The sequence below is a fragment of the Megalobrama amblycephala genome, linkage group LG3, assembly GCF_018812025.1.
Source record: "Megalobrama amblycephala isolate DHTTF-2021 linkage group LG3, ASM1881202v1, whole genome shotgun sequence".
NCBI lineage: Eukaryota > Metazoa > Chordata > Actinopteri > Cypriniformes > Xenocyprididae > Megalobrama > Megalobrama amblycephala.
Genome location: NC_063046.1, coordinates 49,233,380 through 49,252,876, shown reverse-complemented (window position 1 = coordinate 49,252,876; position 19,497 = coordinate 49,233,380).

Below are 19,497 nucleotides of genomic sequence, written 5' to 3'. Positions count from 1 at the left end.
GACAGTGATCAAGTCAAGATCAAACACATTATATAATATTGTAAGTATAACAATTAGCATGGAATTATAATGAGTTTGTGTAAAATATTACACTGCGCTAATGTATTATTTTTTTCAGTCAAGGTCACAGAAACAACTAATTAGGCCTTAATAAACATTTTTTATATATGTAATTTTTCCTCTTAGGTATGCAACCCCAGATTTTGAATCCCCAACATGCGAATGCCTTTACCCCCATTCACTGCTTCATCAAACAAGTTCCCTACCTTGACCGCCGACAGCAACCAACCGCCCTGCATATTGTGGTTCATATGAATTATTAATAATCCGCCATTTCACTTCAAAAAGGTTATTAAATCTAATTCTCCTGGCTTATAGGTTTGTGCACATCTATATTTTACAAAAAACGCAGACTAGTGCAATTCTAATTCTAAAGCTATGAAACCAATTATACTTTTAGTATAACACGATTTTATATTATTTATTTATTTTTGTGCACCTGTTTGGGGATTAAAGACCATTTTTTAAAGTTTCTGTACAATTTCTTAGTTTTCAGTGTACTGAATCCGACACGTCGTCTTTTAGTGTCCAGTGAGGGGCGCTGTTTTACTTTGACTGTTGGCTTTCAAAACTGTGAGTCTGTGAGTGTACAAAATAAGCCCTTAATATGTAGAAAATTACATTTTTAAAATCCTGTCCTTTAGTAAAAAGTTTTGGTCCAACTTTGTAATGAACTCAAACTAATTTAAAAAAAAACACATTAGTATTAGGCCCTAAATTTATTGTCTTGAGGTAAAGTAGGATGTAGACATTCTGACTGCAGTCAATTAAACCATTTACATAATTTCTGTAAGTTCCATACTTCATGCACACATTTTTGTGTGAGGGTTAAAAATACGAAATCATTGCCTTTGGGTACTTTTTCATTTGTTTAAAATCATTGCCTTAGGTAGGCTATTTGTTTTTATTGCAAATATAATTTAAGGTATACATTTCATGTCCATGAATGATAATTATATTTTTTTCTAACAATTCATAAATGTCATATTTTATCAATTAAGAAAATGCATACTATAATATCACACCAATATTTTATGCATCCTTTTTGTTGTTGTTGTTGTTGTTGTTTTAATTGCCTTTATGTCCCTTAAATTACAGTTTTTCAGGGTTAAAATAATAGATAAAAAGTCAAGATTATCTATATTAAATCTATTATTAAATCTATTTCTACAATCTAAACACTTTGGAAAAACAGATTGAGTTTAAATTAAATATTCTTTTAAATATGAAAATATTTCATTTAATTAATGTCCGCAAAAATTCTCTCACCCCCTCAAAAATTAAAAAATGGTTTATCCCAAAATCATTTGCCTGGCATCATGTGATGTTATTTTGTTCTGTGGCAGATATTTTGAACACATTATTATAAATATCCTCATTTTTTTTTTAAATATTTTATTTTATCTCCAATATCTTAATGTCAAGGATCATATTCATTTCCTGTCAACTATGTTGGATACATTGTTATGGTCTGCAATATTTTCTTATAATTTTATTACAAATAAATATTAAAATGTGAGGTTAACATGATCAAGAAAATAACATTTGACAAGGCCTGCCATTGAAAATGGTCAAATTGTCAACTACGTTACCTGTCAACTGTTACTTGTCAACTATGTTACTGTCATTGCCAACTATGTGTTAACTGATTTTCTACATTTTGCTGTTGTGAAATGTACCCTCAATTATAACTGAAAAAACATCTTTCAAAAAAAACTGTTTTAAAATTTGGTTGAGTGAAAATTTCATGATCTATGACATTTATGCAGTGCATGCCACTGTAAAGACTGTAAGTCTACACCCCACTGGCTCGTTTTCATCCGCGTTACATTCAGTATGCCGTCTATCTTGACAGGCCTACTGAGCATTTATACTTACTGTAGCTAGCTATCACCTAAACATAACACTCACACAAACCGTTTTTACAATTTTACAGTATGTTTTGTAAGGCATTGTCCTCGTGAGGGCTGTTGACTGTTCTCCATATTTTAATGTCATAGTGGGGAGATTTGGTCCCCAAAATGTAGGCAAACCCACTCGTAGATGAACCTCTTTGACAGTGCTGGTATATAGGATGATATTTGTGTGCTTGTTTCTGCTTTATCTATGTACTAGTTTGCATGTACTCTTCCAAATCCTGCACTGTCATGTACAGTTCTCTTAATAGGCTGCATAATATTCTTTGTGCGTGTGTGGGAGCGAGGCAGTCAGGCAGATGCAGAGTGTTGTACAGTGTTTCAGAGTACATTAAAAGACTACAACTGACAGTCTGTTCCAGCAAAATGGCTTTTGTTTTCTCACTAGCTCTGTTTAGCCACTTACAGTAGACAAAATGACAAGCATAACCATGAAACATTCTCGTATTAAAACCGCATGTACTTGATGCACTGTGGCTGTCTCTGTCAAGGCTTTCTAAACCAAACACCAGTTTTCATTGAAGCAATTCCTCCTGCAGTCTGTCTCTGTGTTTGCCAGGTTTCATCGGAATCCTCGTCTGACAAGGTCATTTCAGTTTGTTAAAAACTCAGAATCTGTTTGGATGCTCACCAACAAAACCAATGCAAAAGCAAACTTAGAACAAGCCACAGATGTTCAGTATTCCAAATCAGCTTTTTTTATGCTGTCATCCTATTCTAATCATAATAACAACAGAGTACCACAAGTTTTATGAATATCCTTTATAGTTTACCCAAACTCACACTGGGGGGGTGGGGGGGGGGTGAAATGTTGTTTCATTTCATTTAGAATCTGCTTGTAAAATGTACTACAGTAATCTTTGTTTTGTTTATGTCATTTCAAATCTGTATGACTTCTGTGGAACCGAAAAGAATATATTTCGAGAAATGTCTGTGTTTTTGTCCATACAATAGAAGTCAGTGGTAACCAAAGCTGTTTGATTACCAACATTCTTCAAAACACCTCCCTTTGTGTTGCACAGAAGAAAGAAAAAGAGTGAATAACGTATTCTATTCTATTCTATTCTATTCTATTCTATACTGTAACTTTGATTCGACACTCACTCTTAGAAAAAAAAAGTTGAATGGGGTTCTATATAGAACCCTAGGGTTCTTGGCTCAAATTTAAAGGGGACCTATTATGCCCCTTTTCACAAGATTTAAAGGTGCCATCGAACGTTTTTTTACAAGATGTAATATAAGTATAAGGTGTCCCCTGAATGTGTCTGTGAAGTTGCAGCTCAAAATACCCCATAGATTTTTTAAATTAATTTTTTTAACTGCCTATTTTGAGGCATCATTAACTATGCATCGATTCAGGCTGCGGCCCCTTTAATTGCTTGCGCTCTCCGCCCCCTCCCGAGCTCTCGATTCATTGCATAAACAAAGTTCACACAGCTAATATAACCCTCAAAATTGATCTTTACAAGATGTTCGTAATGCAGCATGTCTAATCGCGTAAGTATGGTATTTATTTGGATGTTTACATTTGATTCTGAATGAGTTTGAGGCTATGCTCTGTGACTAACAGCTAATGCTACACTGTTGGAGAGATTTATAAAGAATGAAGTTGTGTTTATGCATTATACAGACTGCAAGTGTTTAAAAATGAAAATAGCGACGGCTCTTGTCTCCGTGAATACAGTAAGAAACGATGGTAACTTTAACCACATTTAACAGTACATTAGCAACATGCTAACGAAACATTTAGAAAGACAATTCACAAATATCACTAAAAATATCATGTTATCATGGATCATGTCAGTTATTATCACTCCATCTGCCATTTTTCACTATTGTCCTTGCTTGCTTACCTAGTCTGATGATTCAGCTGTGCACAGATCCAGATCCCTTGTCTAATGCCTTGAACATGAACTGGCATATGCAAATATTGGGGCCGTACATATTACGTAACAGTCGGTGTCATGTTGAGATTCGCCTGTTCTTCGGAGGTCTTTTAAACAAATGAGATTTATATAAGAAGGAGGAAACAATGGTGTTCGAGACTCACTGTATGTCATTTCCATGTACTGAACTCTTGTTATTCAACTATGCCAAGGTAAATTCAATTTTCAATTCGATGGCACCTTTAATATAAGTCTCAGATGTCCCCAGAATGTGTCTGTGAAGTTTCAGCTCAAAATACCCCACAGATCATTTATTATAGCTGGTCAAATTTGCCCTTTTTTGGGTGTGAGCAAAAACAACCTGTTTTTGTGTGTCCCTTTAAATGCAAATGAGCTGCTGCTCCCGACCCAGAAGAGGACGGAGCTTTAACAGGCCGAGCTTCGGTTGCTTAACATCAACAAAGCTGGAGAATCTCACCCAGCCAAAATGACGATTGTCAGTAACAGTGTTCAGCCTTACATTGTTCGAATGTTCCATTGTTGTGAATGTTCGAACAATGTAAGAAGCTTGTTGTAGTCCCTACCAGCCGTTTGTCGTAGTCCTTAAAAAGCGATTCCTGCAAAAGAAAATATCTCCCTTTGCATTGAACTTTGAGCGTTATGCTCTAACAGCAAAATTACACACTAACTAAAGTTTAAAAATAAGTGAAATCATAATCAAGGACCCCTTTAAAGAACCCTTTATGCCAAAAAGGTTCTATAAGGAGAAATGTCTTAAATGATTGTATGTTAATTTAAACTTTTAATTTTCAATTTAAAGTTTGTTTACATGTTTTTTTTTTTTGTTGTTGTAATCAAAATAAAAAGATGAATTAAAACAAAATGAATTAATTAAAAATTAAAGGTGCAGTGTGTAAATTTTAGCGGCATCTAGCGTTAAGGTTGTGAATTGCAACAAACGGCTCAGCAGCGTGCTCACCCCTCCCTTTCGAAGCACTTTTAGAGAAGCTACTGTGGCTGACAAAGATGCCGCTGTCTGAGACAGCAGATAGCCAGGCAAGCAATGAGGTTTCTTCTTACTTCTAACAAAGAACGGTCTCTGCTTCTAATAAACCAGAAGAATACTACTACTACTTCTTCTTTGTGCGTATTCAACATAGTGACGATGCAAGCTGCCTCTGAAAACACCAACGAACATAGAGACGAAACACATTCTGTAGCGCAGTTTGTCCGTTTAGGGCTGCTGTAGAAACATGCCGGTGCATAATGGCGACTTGACATGTAAGGGAGATAGTATGAGATAGAAATGGCTCATTCTAAGGTAATAAAAACATAACGGTTCATTATGTAAGGTCTTTAAACTGAAAACTTAGTTATGTATATATTCTGTCAATAGATCCTCCTAAATTTTACACATTGCACCTTTAATAAATCCATAAAATGGTCCAATGATGAGAACCTCTAAAAAGTTCTATATATGAAGCGCCTAACAGAAGGTTAACATTTAAGGTTCTATATAGAACCTTTTTGTCTAAGGGTGTGATGCATGAATTCTGTGTTAACAAGTGGTTACTGTCATGTGCAACATGCAATATATTCAGCCTTTGTAAGACAGCCTCAGCATTGTGAATTCCACGATGCATGCATAAATCTTCATCCTTGAACATAGACAGCTTTCTCAAATACAGAGCTTCAATAATAGATCAAAAATGAGGCTCTCGCTCACTCTCGCTTTGTGTGCGAGTGCAGCAGGTGTGTGGATGCAGCCCCCTGTATGCCGTTAAATTATAAAGAGCCCTTGCAGAGTTCAGGAGAAAACCCTGACCTCCAGTAACAGCAGGTCTGAGAGAGAGCACCACATGAGTTCTGCAGCAGAAACAACATGGTGCCAATTGCTGATTCCGAATCAGTGGATTGTTTTAGCACACGGTGTATGATTGGCGTACATTTGGTCTGAGATCAGCTTTTTCGGGTTAATCTTATGTGGGAATCGAGGGCTTGGGGATGCACTGTGACTTTCTCTAACTCTTACTTTTGCCAAGTCAGGGAGTGTCAGAGCAAGAGAAGATACCGGTTATCAGCAGGGATCAAGCTGTTGATAGATACTTGGCTGTCTTTCTGACTCTCTGGGCTTTAAGCTTAATACCACACAAACTTCTGTTTCTTAACTTCAGTGGTGGGAAACAAAACTGATGAATCCATAGACTGTCTCCATGGATAGTAGCTTCTTGGCTGTATATATGATGGTATATTGCCACATCTTGCTCACTGCTAACATTTGCACTGCTAAGTTCAACTAATTCACCGCAAAATGAATTTTGTCATAATTTACTCACCCTCATGTCATTCAAACTTCATGACATACTTTCTTTTGTGGGACCGATTTTTTTTTCTTTTCTTTTTTCTTTTTTTGAGTCTGAATGAATGTCTTCTTTTGTGTTCCACAGAAGAAAAAATAACCAGAACTTTCATTTTTAGGTGAACAAACCCTTTAATATCTATTGCCATCATCTGAGCCACGCTGTCAATTTCCACCAAGAAAGTCCCTGGAGGCAGTTTTCCATTGGCATTCCTATTCATCTCAATGGCAGTTGCTCAGATGCTGCAGATTTGAAATCTGCCATTTTTGCTTATGGGAACCACAGAAGTTTTTGAGCCAATCACCCCAGTTATAAATGCCATGTGACTAATCAGTCTGGACCTGCATTGATTCCAGCAGGAGCTAATGTGCACTAGCCAAACCTAGACCCTTAATTACCACAGAAAATCATTTTGACTCATCCCTCAACTTGTAGAAACAACAGAAAATCATGTTTACTGTAATCAATAATGGAAGCCTTATAAACGTATTGGATATCTTATTGGAAGCGAACAACCTTAACCTTCGCTCAGAGGCTTTGTAAGAAGATAGGTTTGGAAGAATTAGACGGTTTATGGAAATTTGTTTTTTAAAAATTAAATCTCCAGAACCTTCCCTGTAAAACTTGGCCTTGACAACCATTTAAATTATGCTGGAGATTAAGGCAATGCACACTGAGTGCATTGGAGATTCCAATAATATACTCTGATCTAAGCACTGAAATGCACCGTTTGCACAAAGTATGCAGTAGTCAAAGTGTGAAATAGAAAGATGTTAGAGACAGCAAGAAAAAGATAGGGACAGTGATCAGCACAGTAATTAGCAAAGCTCATTAGGCTCATCTCCATCCTGCTTCAAAGGCAACTCATGCAAATTGACAGGATTTATCCACCAGCTCCATTTTGAAAAGTTCAGTGATGAACAGGCTTGTAGCTCTTACCTGCTTAGGAATGTTTGTAATTAAGTTTCCCTGTTTCATCCAAAACATTAGGATCTTTTCAAACTAGTCGATTGAGCAGCTTTAATATAGAACCACTAAGCAAATATGTAAATATGTTATAGTCTTAAAGGGGTGGTTAAATGCGATTTCACTTTTTTTAACTTTAGTTAGTGTGTAATGTTGCTGCTTGAGCATAAACGGTATCTGCAAAGTTACAGCGCTGAAAGATCAATGCAAACGGAGATATTGTCTTTTTAAGTTTAATGCCTACAAACACGACCCGTTTTGGACTACAAGGGGTTGGTGACATCATAAACCCTGCAAAACACGCCCCCGGGAACACGCAACAAAGTGGGCGGGGCTATGTGGCGCAGCATGTGGAAGCGGAAGAGTTGTGTACACCGGACGCGAGCGACGCCATACGTCAAAAGATAATTGAACCCATTATAATCTGTGATATTTTCTACACTGGATGCAGTGCTGAAGACAGCTTCCAGAATCTACACGAGTTAAATGCTGGATGGCTATTACTGAAAGATGAAGCAGTTCCCACTTTAAAAGCAGAAGCTGCTGTTTATTAGCTTCAAACTGTAAGTACATTTTGTTGTTTGTACATGTCTTTTAAACCTATAGTCCTGTTGCTATTTTTGGTTGCATCAAGAACATAATAGAGCAACTCGTTTTTGCTTCGCTAGCCAGTTAGCTAAATTCTACAAACACCAACAAACTTCTATGTTCATAGACAAACAGTTGTTCATGCTATAAATTAAAAGCTACCTTTACAAAAATGCGACTACTCAGTCATGTATTCGGCTACAGTAAAGCTTTAATCAGGATAAAACTGTATATTAAAAGCTAACAAACAGTAGTGACAGCATATCTAAACACTTTGACACAAATACTAAATGAAATACCATTCATAAACGTCCTTTAAAAGCCGCGATTGCGATTGACCCTCTTCATCTGGGTCTAATTCGGGCTCAATTTGATACAGCAATATAGACGCCATTATTTACCTCTTGACTGAAGCAACGGATGGTAAGGGGCGTGTCGTTTCCGGACGCTTTAGCGAATCACGATACACTGGGCCAGCTACCAATCTGCTGATCAATCTGAGCACATTGCGTAATTTGGAGGGAGTGGCTTCATAGAAGCAGGAAGTCAAACGAGCCGTTCATATGACAGTGGCAACAGAGGTGTAGAATAAAGGTAAAATATATGAAAAATAAAGCATTTTCAAAAAAACGAAGCACTAAGACATGTTAAAATGTGCCTCAAGAACACAATCAAGCCTTGAAAAAAAAAAAAAAAACACTTTACCACCCCTTTAATACAAGTCGATTTCTTAATATTTGTTTTTTGTTTTTTGAAAGAACTCTCTTATTATTAACGCCAAGGCTGCTATATTTGATGACAATTACAGTAAAAACAGAAAAAAAATATTGCAATTTAAAATAACTGTTTTCTATTTTATTATGTTTTAAAATGTAATTTATTTCTGTGATGGCAAAGCTGAATTTTCAGCACCATGACTCCAGTCTTCAGTGTCACATGATCCTTCAGAAATAATTTATAATAATTAATATGCTTTGTTTTGGTGCTCGAGTAACATTTCTTATTATTATCAATGTTGAAAGCAGTTATGCTTCTTAAAATCTTCATGGAAACAGTGCTAAAAAATTTTCAGGATTAATTTCTGTAAAAAAAAAAAAAAAAAGAAACTGCAAATTGTGTTCATCAATAAAGGTCCAAATTAGCACATCTTACTAGGCTGGTGATACAGCAGTCAGACAGCTGTTTTTCCATGGTAACAATTTCATATTGTGGTCCTATGGATATTTGGATGGTTGCCAGTAACATATCGCAGAGCTGGGATTTGAAAACAGACTGATTCATCTTCTTTTTAAGAGGCTGTTTGCAGGAGGTTATCATTTACATCATCTGACCAGACTCTGTGCTGCACACAGAAATAATGATGCCCCTGTTGAGTTCTCACCATCTCTAGGATAAATTCCAGCAGAATCTGAATTGATTTTTCAGAGATGATTGATGGGCTATGAGGGTCTTAGGAGAACCTCTTGAAGTTCAGATGCAGCCTCTCAAGCAAGACATTATATTCATTTGAAAAATGAGAACCGCCTCTCAGTCCCTTTCATCCAAACATTGACTATCATTAACAAGGTTAATTAAAAGAGGAGAGAGAGGTTGAATTGTTTCCTGGGGCAGTGGGCAGATCTCTGTCATGAGGATGTAGCTAATATTGTCCATGAGACGTCCACATTCATATGCATCCATTTAAGCATCCATACATGTTTATAGACATGCACACAACCACCTAACCACCCACCCTATATCGTATTACTACACACAAACACCCAGGGGGACACTCACGGATTTGGAGATAGACTTTAGCAGCACTGCTGGGCAACAATCAACACCTTGTTTATTCTGATAAAGAGACGAAAAAAAGGGAGAAGAACAAGTTCCGCTGATTTTCACTGAGCCCCCTTCAGGGGAGATTCCCACTGCTGTTCGTCCTTGCCTTGTTAAGCTGGTTTCATGAGAGCACCACAAAACTCAGACAGAACTTCTGTTTCTGTAAATATTCATCTGATGGATGGATAGATTCACTCCCGCATGAAGTGATATTTGAGAGTATATTTTGCACCTTCATGATCACTGATGCTTGTTTTGATGCACTGGATCCTGCTGCTAGACTCTGTCCGCTCTATTTATTCTGCTCTGTAGAGCTGTACACTTCACTGCACCCTGCAGGTATACAGTATTGTACATTAACTCATATATTGTATTTCTGTACTTTCTGAGATTATATTGTATATTTTGTGTGTTGTTAAAGGGTTAGTTCACCCAAAAATGAAAATTCTGTAATTTATTACTTACCCTCATGCCGTTCCACACCCGTAAGACCTTCGTTAATCTTCGGAACACAAATTAAGATATTTTAGTTGAAATCCAATGGCTCCGTGAGGCCTCCATAGGGAGCAATGACATTTCCTCTCTCAAGATCCATAAAGGTACTAAAAACATATTTAAATCGGTTCATGTGAGTACAGTGGTTCAATATTAATATTATAAAGCGACGAGAATATTTTTTATGCGCCAAAAATAACAAAATAACGACTTATTTAGTGATGGCCGATTTCAAAACACTGCTTCAGGAAGCTTCAGAGCACAAATGAATCTGTGTGTGTCGAATCATGATTCAGATCGCGTTTCAAACTGCCAACGGCTGAAATCACGTGACTTTGGCGCTCCGAACAGAAGATTCGATACACTGATTCATTTGTGCTCTGAAGCTTCCTGAAGCAGTGTTTTGAAATCGGCCATCACTAAATAAGTCGTTATTTTGTTATTTTTGGCACTCCAAAAATATTCTCGTCGCTTTATAATATTAATATTGAACCACTGTACTCACATGAACCGATTTAAATATGTTTTTAGTACATTAATGGATCTTGAGAGAGGAAATGATATTGCTTCCTATGGAGGCCTCACAGAGCCATCGGATTTCAACTAAAATATCTTAATTTGTGTTCCGAAGATTAAAGGGATAGTTCACCCAAAAATGAAAATTTGATATTTATCTGCTTGCGTTACTAATGGCGTTACTTTTTTCAGTAACGAGTAATCAAACAAATTACTTTTTCTCCCGTTACAACGACATTACCGTTACTGACAAAAAAAATGCCGCGTTACTATAACTATATATAGCTCACTGACCCGGTTTTCATCCGAGTAGTCTCTCTCTTAGCCATGGGACCTGAAAAGTTTTTTACTAATCACATTGATATTAATTTAATTTCTTAAATACTGGAGAGAATAAACCATAATAATGAGCGTTTACGTAACATAGGCTACATAGCACTCAAATGCACACATAAAGCTTGCCATAAAGAACCGGCATTATGCAAATTTGTTACATTGTTACGTAACAGGAAGTGAAACTGGAATTACTGACGACTCGTTTCAGGCAGAATCATTTATTCTAGGAGACAATAACTTTATTTGTCATGCACTTTGATTTTTAAATCTTTGTAGACCTTTTACATTCACAAACAGTTATATTATCCCTCTACAGCACTGCGTTGCCCTCAGGCAACGGAAAGATTTCTTAAGCCCTATGTTTAGTAAATTTTTCTTTAAATGATTACAACCAATTAGAAAGGTCGAGAATGTATCAAAGAACAGTCCAGTAAGGTGTTGGAGTCACTATCAAGCACCATTTAAATGTGGGACATCCTGTTCTGACACATGGTCACAGGAGCACATGGTGTGAGAAGAAGGCAAGATTATTTGCTTTAGTAATCTTATTTCAAACTACATGAACTGTACATACAAAATATGTGTGTGTGTAAGAAGGTGTAGAGAAGCCTTTTGTCAGGTCTTATGAAGTTTTTATTTTTATTTTGCATGTTAAGAAATTCAGTTTCTCTTTTTGTTGCCTCAGGGCAACATGGTGCAATAAGGGGTACTTTTCGAGGATGTTTTGGACAATACCTCACATTGGCAACAATGTATTATAAGAAGGGAAGATGCAGGGTTCCTGGGTGTGCAGGAACACCCAAAGTGATGTGCAAAAATTTTAACATACACCACTATGTCACAGCAGAGAACAACTGCTTTTTGAAGTTTCGTACGGAATGAAATCTTATTACATGAAGTACATTATATTGCATAGCACACTACATGATACAGACCTATGCATGTATCAAATTCAATATATCAGTGTCTTCCAAGTGTTTTCCCCTTTTTACTTAATGATTTCTTGAATTTTTTTTTTTTTTTGATTTTGATGATAATGTTCTCTATGACTCTGTACCATTGTCGCCAATTTTTTTTTTTTTTATCAATAAAATGTTCCCAAATGAGCCAAAAAATGATGTGGAATATTTATTTTTTCATGTGCCATCAACATGTGTGCAGTAGAGGGTTATACACTGTATAAAAGGTAGCATTTGAAAAACCATAATGGGGTGCTTTAACACTTCCACACCCTTAAAGGATTAGTTCTCCCAAAAATGAAATTTCTATCATTAATTACTCACCCTCATGTCGTTCCTCACCCGTAAGATCTTTGTTCATCTTCAGAACACAAATGAAGATATTTTTGATGAAATACGATGGCTCAGTGAGGCCTGCATTGCCAGCAAGTTAATTTACACTTTCAATGCCCAGAAAGCTACTAAAGCTGTATTTAAAACAGATCATGTGACTACAGTGGTTCCACCTTAATGTTATGAAGCGACGAGAATACTTTTTGTGCGGCAAAAAAAAACAGTGTTTCGAAATTTCAATGGTTCACGTGACTTTGGCAGTTTGATACACGCTCTGAACCACTGATTCGAAACAAAAGATTTGTAAAGCTGCGAAGCTTCATGAAGCAGTGTTTTGAAATCGCCCATCACTAGATATTGTTGAATAAAGTCGTTATTGTTTGTTTTTTGGCGCTTCATAATATTAAGGTTGAACCACTGTAGTCACATGAACTGTTTTAAATATGTTTTTAGTAGCTTTCTGGGTGTTTGAAAGTGTTGCTGTCAATGGAGGTCTCACTGAGCCATTGGATTTTATCAAAAATATCTTAATTTGTGTTCTGAAGATGAACGAAGGTCTTACTAGTGTGGAACGACATGAGGGTGAGTAATAAATGACAGAACTTTCATTTTGGGGTGAACTAACCCTTTAAAGCATAAGCATTCTTCTTTTACTTTAATTGTAATAATTTTAGCCAATTAAACATCATTGTAAAAGTACAGCTAGGTAGATTCAAAATGTTGAAGCTCTGATAAAGATCTTTAATGGAGAAGGGTGTAATTTAAAACAAAAGAAATCATTTAAAAATGACCATTTTTAATTAAAGAATCAGTATCACAATTCTAGTTTATTAGTCAAATTATAAGCCAAATAAATTTGAATTTACAAGGTTAGATTGTGATTTAATCATATATTTGATGAATTAATGCTGCCATGATCAATAGAAAATGTACAGATGCATCTCTTTTAAAGAAATTCCATTACCTTTATGCAAACACTAATATTGTTAATTGCGGCAGACAAATGGCGCTGACATTTGTGAAGAAGACACAATCCATAATGATTCTAATTTAAATAGAAATTATATGAGCTGAAAAGAATGACAATGCCTCAATTTAAATAAGCATGTCACTGTGCTATACCACCACAGATAACACCTATTTTGTCTGGATTAGCCGGTAAATTAATTGGACATTTAACATAAAAAAGTGCCACAACTTTTTAGTGATTTTACACTTCTGGCTCAACCAATGGCATGAGATTGGTAGGTGGGACTACCTGGTTGGACAGTCATTATTATTACATGCATTACACACTTCTCCTAAATCAGCTTAAAGTGTGTATCTTTAAATAACATTACATATTGCAGCGTGTGATAACATTATCCCGTCGTGCAACATGCAGGTTATCCTATTTGGCATTCACAGCAGAGTACCCTTGAAGATAACCGTAATATCTGTTACTTGATAAATATCTGAAACTGGTGAGCAAAGTCAGTGGGATTGGGTCTCTGTCTAAAGAAATATTGACATCTTAGAGGACACAGCGATAAGTGTGAGGGTTAAGAGTTGTCTCAGTGCTTATAGGAGATGATTGTTTATGGTGCCCAATGATATCTCGGTTTGAACTAATCTTACCTCATCTGTCTTTTAGTTTGTCCTGTATATTTTTTTGTCTCCCTTCCCTTCAGATCATCCACATTTCCTTTCATCCCTCTATGCAAGGATCCCTTTGCTTTTTTGTCTATTTAAATGAACGCCGCGTTGAAATCATGTCATGATTTATTTTAGGCCGTTGCTTCATTATTTAGCCTACTCTGGATTCTCATTTGCCTCTTTAATATTCTGCGAATGCATCTGACTTACAAATGCACTGGCTGAAATAACTAACTATATAAACAAATAAATAAATGATTATGGATAATTACGGGAATCAGCTCTATGTAAAGAGCAGGATGAGCTGACTTAATAACCTGTGAAATTGTGCACTATTTAAAGAGGAGCTGTGTGAACATCCGCACACACACCAAAGACAGAAACACTAATACAATGTACAGCATCCATTTACTGAAACGAAAGCAGTAGACAAGACCAGTCACGATGATTAGCATCAATCAGTATGTAGGAACATCATGGTGGCCTACATTCAAACTGCTGGTGTGTTCAAACTCTTGCTTCCTGTTTCTTCGGAGAACTAATATGGAGAGAATTCCCTTCATGGCAATATCAAACAACCATATATTCGTCCTGCCTTGATTTTTTTTCCTTTAACAAGATATGTATGATGAATAATTCATTGACCCAGGGATTCTTCCCCAGCAGGGGAATGTACGCGTAAGGGTGTGAACATGCGGAACATAGGTGCATGGACACACATACGTGCACACACACCACACACACTTGTTCACGCAGAAGGTTAAGTGCATTTGGGAATGCACACTCACACTCTGTGTGTGCTTACACACTGCAATAAATCTGATTCTTTATTAGTATCTCTTTGTTTTGTATTTCAGGAAACATATCTAACCAATCCCAAAACAATATAGAAGAAGATGGAAGATGAGAAACAAAATTTTAAAAATTAAGTATGGAAGCCCATATCTCCCTCAGAGTAAAAGAATTAAAAGGTAATTGTAACTTTTTTTTATAAATTACAATTTTATATCTCGTAAGGTCAAAAGTTTGGAAACATTACCATTTTTAATGTTTTTGAATGAAGTCTCTTATGCTCATTAAGGCTGCATTTATTTCATAATAAATACAGAAAAAACAATAATATTGTGAAATATTATTACAATTTAAAATTATGGTTTTCTATTTTAATATATTCTAAAATGTAATTTATTCCTGTGATGCAAAGCTGAATTTTCAGCATCATTACTCCAGTCTTCAGTGTCACATGATCCTTCAGAAATCATTGTAATATGCTGATTTGATACTCAGTTTTTATCAATGTTGAAAACAGTTGTGCTGCTTAATATTTTTTGGAACCTGTGATACTTTTTCAGGACTGATGCATAAAAGGTTAAAAAGAACAGGATTTATTCAAAATATAAGCTGAAAAACACCCCCAACAGCATGATGCTGCCACCACCATGCTTCACTGTTGGGACTGTATTGGACAGGTGATGAGCAGTGCCTGGTTTTCTCCACACATACCGCTTAGAATTAAGGCCAAAAAGTTCTATCTTGGTCTCATCAGACCAGAGAATCTTATTTCTCACCATCTTGAAGTCCTTCAGGTGTTTTTTAGCAAACTCCATACAGGCTTTCGTGTGTCTTGTGTCACAGACACGTCAGGTTCCACCTCACTCCCTTACCCACGCACTCAATCACCAGCTTACTAATCACCGCCACCTGAAGATCATCAGCACCATCATTACCACCAGCACTTAAGCTCCACACTCACACACACTCACTGTCCGGTCTCGTTTGCACTACAGCCTATTGTATGCTTACCTCAAGGACTCCAAATGCTATACTTACCTGTCTCCATCGTCTCCATCGTCTCCATCGTCTCCATCGTCTCCATCGTCTCCATCGTCTCCATCGTCTCCATCGTCTCCATCGTCTCCATCGTCTCCATCGTCTCCATCGTCTCCATCGTCTCCATCGTCTCCTTCGTCTCCATCGTCTCCAGTGTTCCTCGTGTTCCTCGTGTTCCTACCTGCCTGTGTGTGTGAGTGTCCCTGTCATCCGTCTCCAGCATCTACTTCCATCTTCACCTGCAACACAACAAAAAGGACAGTATTACCTCTCTTCCTCTTCTCATCATTCACTTACCTGTTGCTCTGCTGATTTCAACAATAAACCACCATTACTGCTTTTATCTCTGCCTCCGGTGTCTCTGTTATAACATCTTGCACTGAGGAGAGGCTTCCGTCAGGCCACTCTGCCATAAATCCCCGACTGGTGGAGGGCTGCAGTGATGGTTGACTTTCTACAACTTTCTCCGATCTCCCGACTGCATCTTTGGAGCTCAGCCACAGTGATCTTTGGGTTCTTCTTTACCTCTCTCACCAAGGCTCTTCCCCCCCGATAGCTCAGTTTGGCCGGATGGCCAGCTCTAGGAAGGGTTCTGGTCGTCCCAAACATCTTCCATTTAAGGATTATGGAGGCCACTGTGCTCTTAGGAACCTTAAGTGCAGCAGAATTTTTTTTGTAACCTTGGCCAGATCTGTGCCTTGCCACAATTCTGTCTCTGAGCTCTTCAGGCAGTTACTTTGACCTCATGATTCTCATTTGCTCTGACATGCACTGTGAGCTGTAAGGTCTTATATAGACAGGTGTGTGGCTTTTCTGATCAAGTCCAATCAGTATAATCAAACACAGCTGGACTCAAATGAAGGTGTAGAACCATCTCAAGGATAATCAGAAGAAATGGACAGCACCTGAGTTAAATATATGAGTGTCACAGCAAAGGGTCTGAATACTTAGGACTATGTGATATTTCAGTTTTTCTTTTTTAATAAATCTGCAAAAATGTCAACAATTCTGTGTTTTTCTGTCAATATGGGTTGCTGTGTGTACATTAATGAGGAAAAAAATGAACTTAAATGATTTTAGCAAATGGCTGCAATATAACAAAGAGTGAAAAACTTAAGGGGGTCTGAATACTTTCCGTACCCACTGAATCATAAATTTGACACTATATCTTACATTGATTATTATGATTTAATTTCTCATAATTGCAACTTTATATCTCACAATTTTGACTCACAAGTGCAACTTTATTTCTCACAATTGCAACTTAAAGCTGCAGTCTGTAACTTTTTGGTTAACAAATATTCAAAATCAATTTCTGAGCAAGTACATAACCAGCCAGTGTTAAAAATTATCTCCTTACCTTAGCCCGATTTACAACAGTAAGCTTGTAATAATGTTTTCTAATTTGAGTGGTACGGGTAGCTTTCCACAGCCGTTCGTCTTTGCGTCATTGTGTGACGTCTGTTTACATATAGAACGAGTCCCAGCTAGTAGGCTATACGGCATGTGAGGATCTGTTGTATACAGTCCTACTACAGGTGACTCATCATTTATAGCCTTTTCTCACAGCTGCTATAATTAAACTTATCATTTTGATGGCAGATTGTATGGTATGACAAATTAACACTAGGGATTAGACTGTGCAGAAATTGAAATCTACAGGTAATGCTAATACACACTATACACATAGTCATGCAATGCTGATGTTGTTAACATTAACAATTTGAGAACAAAGTATAATAATAATAATTATTATTTTGTACGGTTTGATGTGATATGAGCTAACCGATCGTTAGATTTAATCACCCTTGGCAGCGCGATTTATTGTAATGCTTTTTTTTTTCTCAGTTGGTCAGAACAAAAGCGGCAGATTTGTTACTTGCTTGTTCAGATGACATTTTCCAGTGAAAATTCTTATTTTGGTTATACTTCCAAGACTACAATCTGTAATTCTGAAGTACAGTACAGTATCCACCGGTGCGGTGACCGACAGTCACACATTCCTCTCAAAACATTAGATTCATCCACGCTGAGGAGCCGTGCCAATGCACAACCCACGTAAAGATGATAATACCGCAAATAACTGCAATTGCAGGTGTCACACAGAGATGGCGACAAAGAGGCAAAACTTACAGACTGCAGCTTAAATACTTCACAGACTTTGCAACTTTGTTTCTCACATTTTCGAATATATATCTAACAATTGTATCAATATTTCTCATAATTGCACTTTATTTTTTGAGATTGTGACCTTGTGTCTCACAATTGCAACTTTATTTCTTGTAATATTTGTGATTTTATATCTCAACGTGACTTTTTTGTTGTTTATCTTATAATTATCTGCTTTATTTATTTACTTTGAGGTGGAAATGACTCCCATATTTCAGAGACTTATTTTAAGATTCTAATTTTCTTAAAGCCATTTGTGCAGGAAGAACTCTGAGAAACCAAAACATCGCTCATATGTAGAACGCCAGTACTCACAAATCACAACTGCCGTACACCCCGCTGTCTCACAAATATGCATATTCAGTATGAAAAATGACCATGAAAAAGGATTTTCTTCTATTTGTTTTTCCTCTCTTGCTTTCCTGTCTTTCTCCCTATTTACCGCATCTCTCTGCCTGCTCCTGTTCTTTCATTTCCTCTGTGCGTCTCTACATTTCTTCATTTTCTCTCTATCCCCTTCTCTCTTTCCCCTTCCATCCTTTTCTTTTCCCCCCATGAGTGTATATTGAGGGCAGGTGGATGTATCCGGTATCCATTTCTCCCTTTTTAACTCTGTCTATTTTCCACATGCCAGATCTCATATGGGCTTCAGTTATGAACAGATGCCAGGAAAGTGCAAGACGCTTGCACACATGCACTGCAGAACCGTGTCCCACCTTTTCCTGTTAGTGCTGCTATATTAATCTGTTTCTTGTCATGCAAGCTGAGAAAGAGGAACAAAAAGAGATTGGCAGGAGAGAGACGGGGACAGTGGGATGCCAGTTTTCTTGCCTGTGGTGACTGCCCTGTGACCCTGCCAGGTGGTACTGACTCACGGACACCTGATGGCTGCTTGTTTGAAGCTAGTGGAACTGGCCTCAGACTGACAGCCCTCAGAGATATGTAGCTAAGATTTAGGAAGGACAGAGAGGAGACATGTGTTCACCCGGCTAGAGATTGATGACCGCAACGTTGCCAAGTACGAAGTGTTCCTGGACTTTTTGTTGGTCCAGGAACAACATTGCAGCAAAGAAACTAACTTTTTTCTTAAAGGGATAAACATCAGCACATTGTGAAGTGCGATGTAAGCATGTTGTGAATCTCGTGCGTGAAGTGGCGGTGCTCTGTGGTTCCACATTAGTTTGCACACAGGTTTCGAGCAAACGCTTATGTGAAAGTCAGACAGAAGCGATGGTTTATTGTTTAAAAATTTTAAAATATTAGTGATTGTCTCTCACACACACCTATTATTTTGCTTCAGAAGACATTGATTCACGTATGGATTACCGTCATGTTTGTTTTGTGTGGCTCTGTGACCCACTTTACTCACAGAGAAAATTTTTCAAAAAATTCTATATTTGTGTTCCACGAAAGAAAGAAGGATATATAGTGGGATGGCATAAGGGTGGGAAATAGTGTTCATTTCGTCAGCTATGTTTTAATTTAGTCTTTTAGTCCTGTGTCATATACTTGTTAGTTTTTAACATATTTAGTCAACCTTATCTTGTTGTTGTTGTTGTTTTTAGTCAAGTTTTAGTCGACTAAGCGTCTGGGAATTTTAGTCTAGTTTTAGTCAATGAAAGCATAG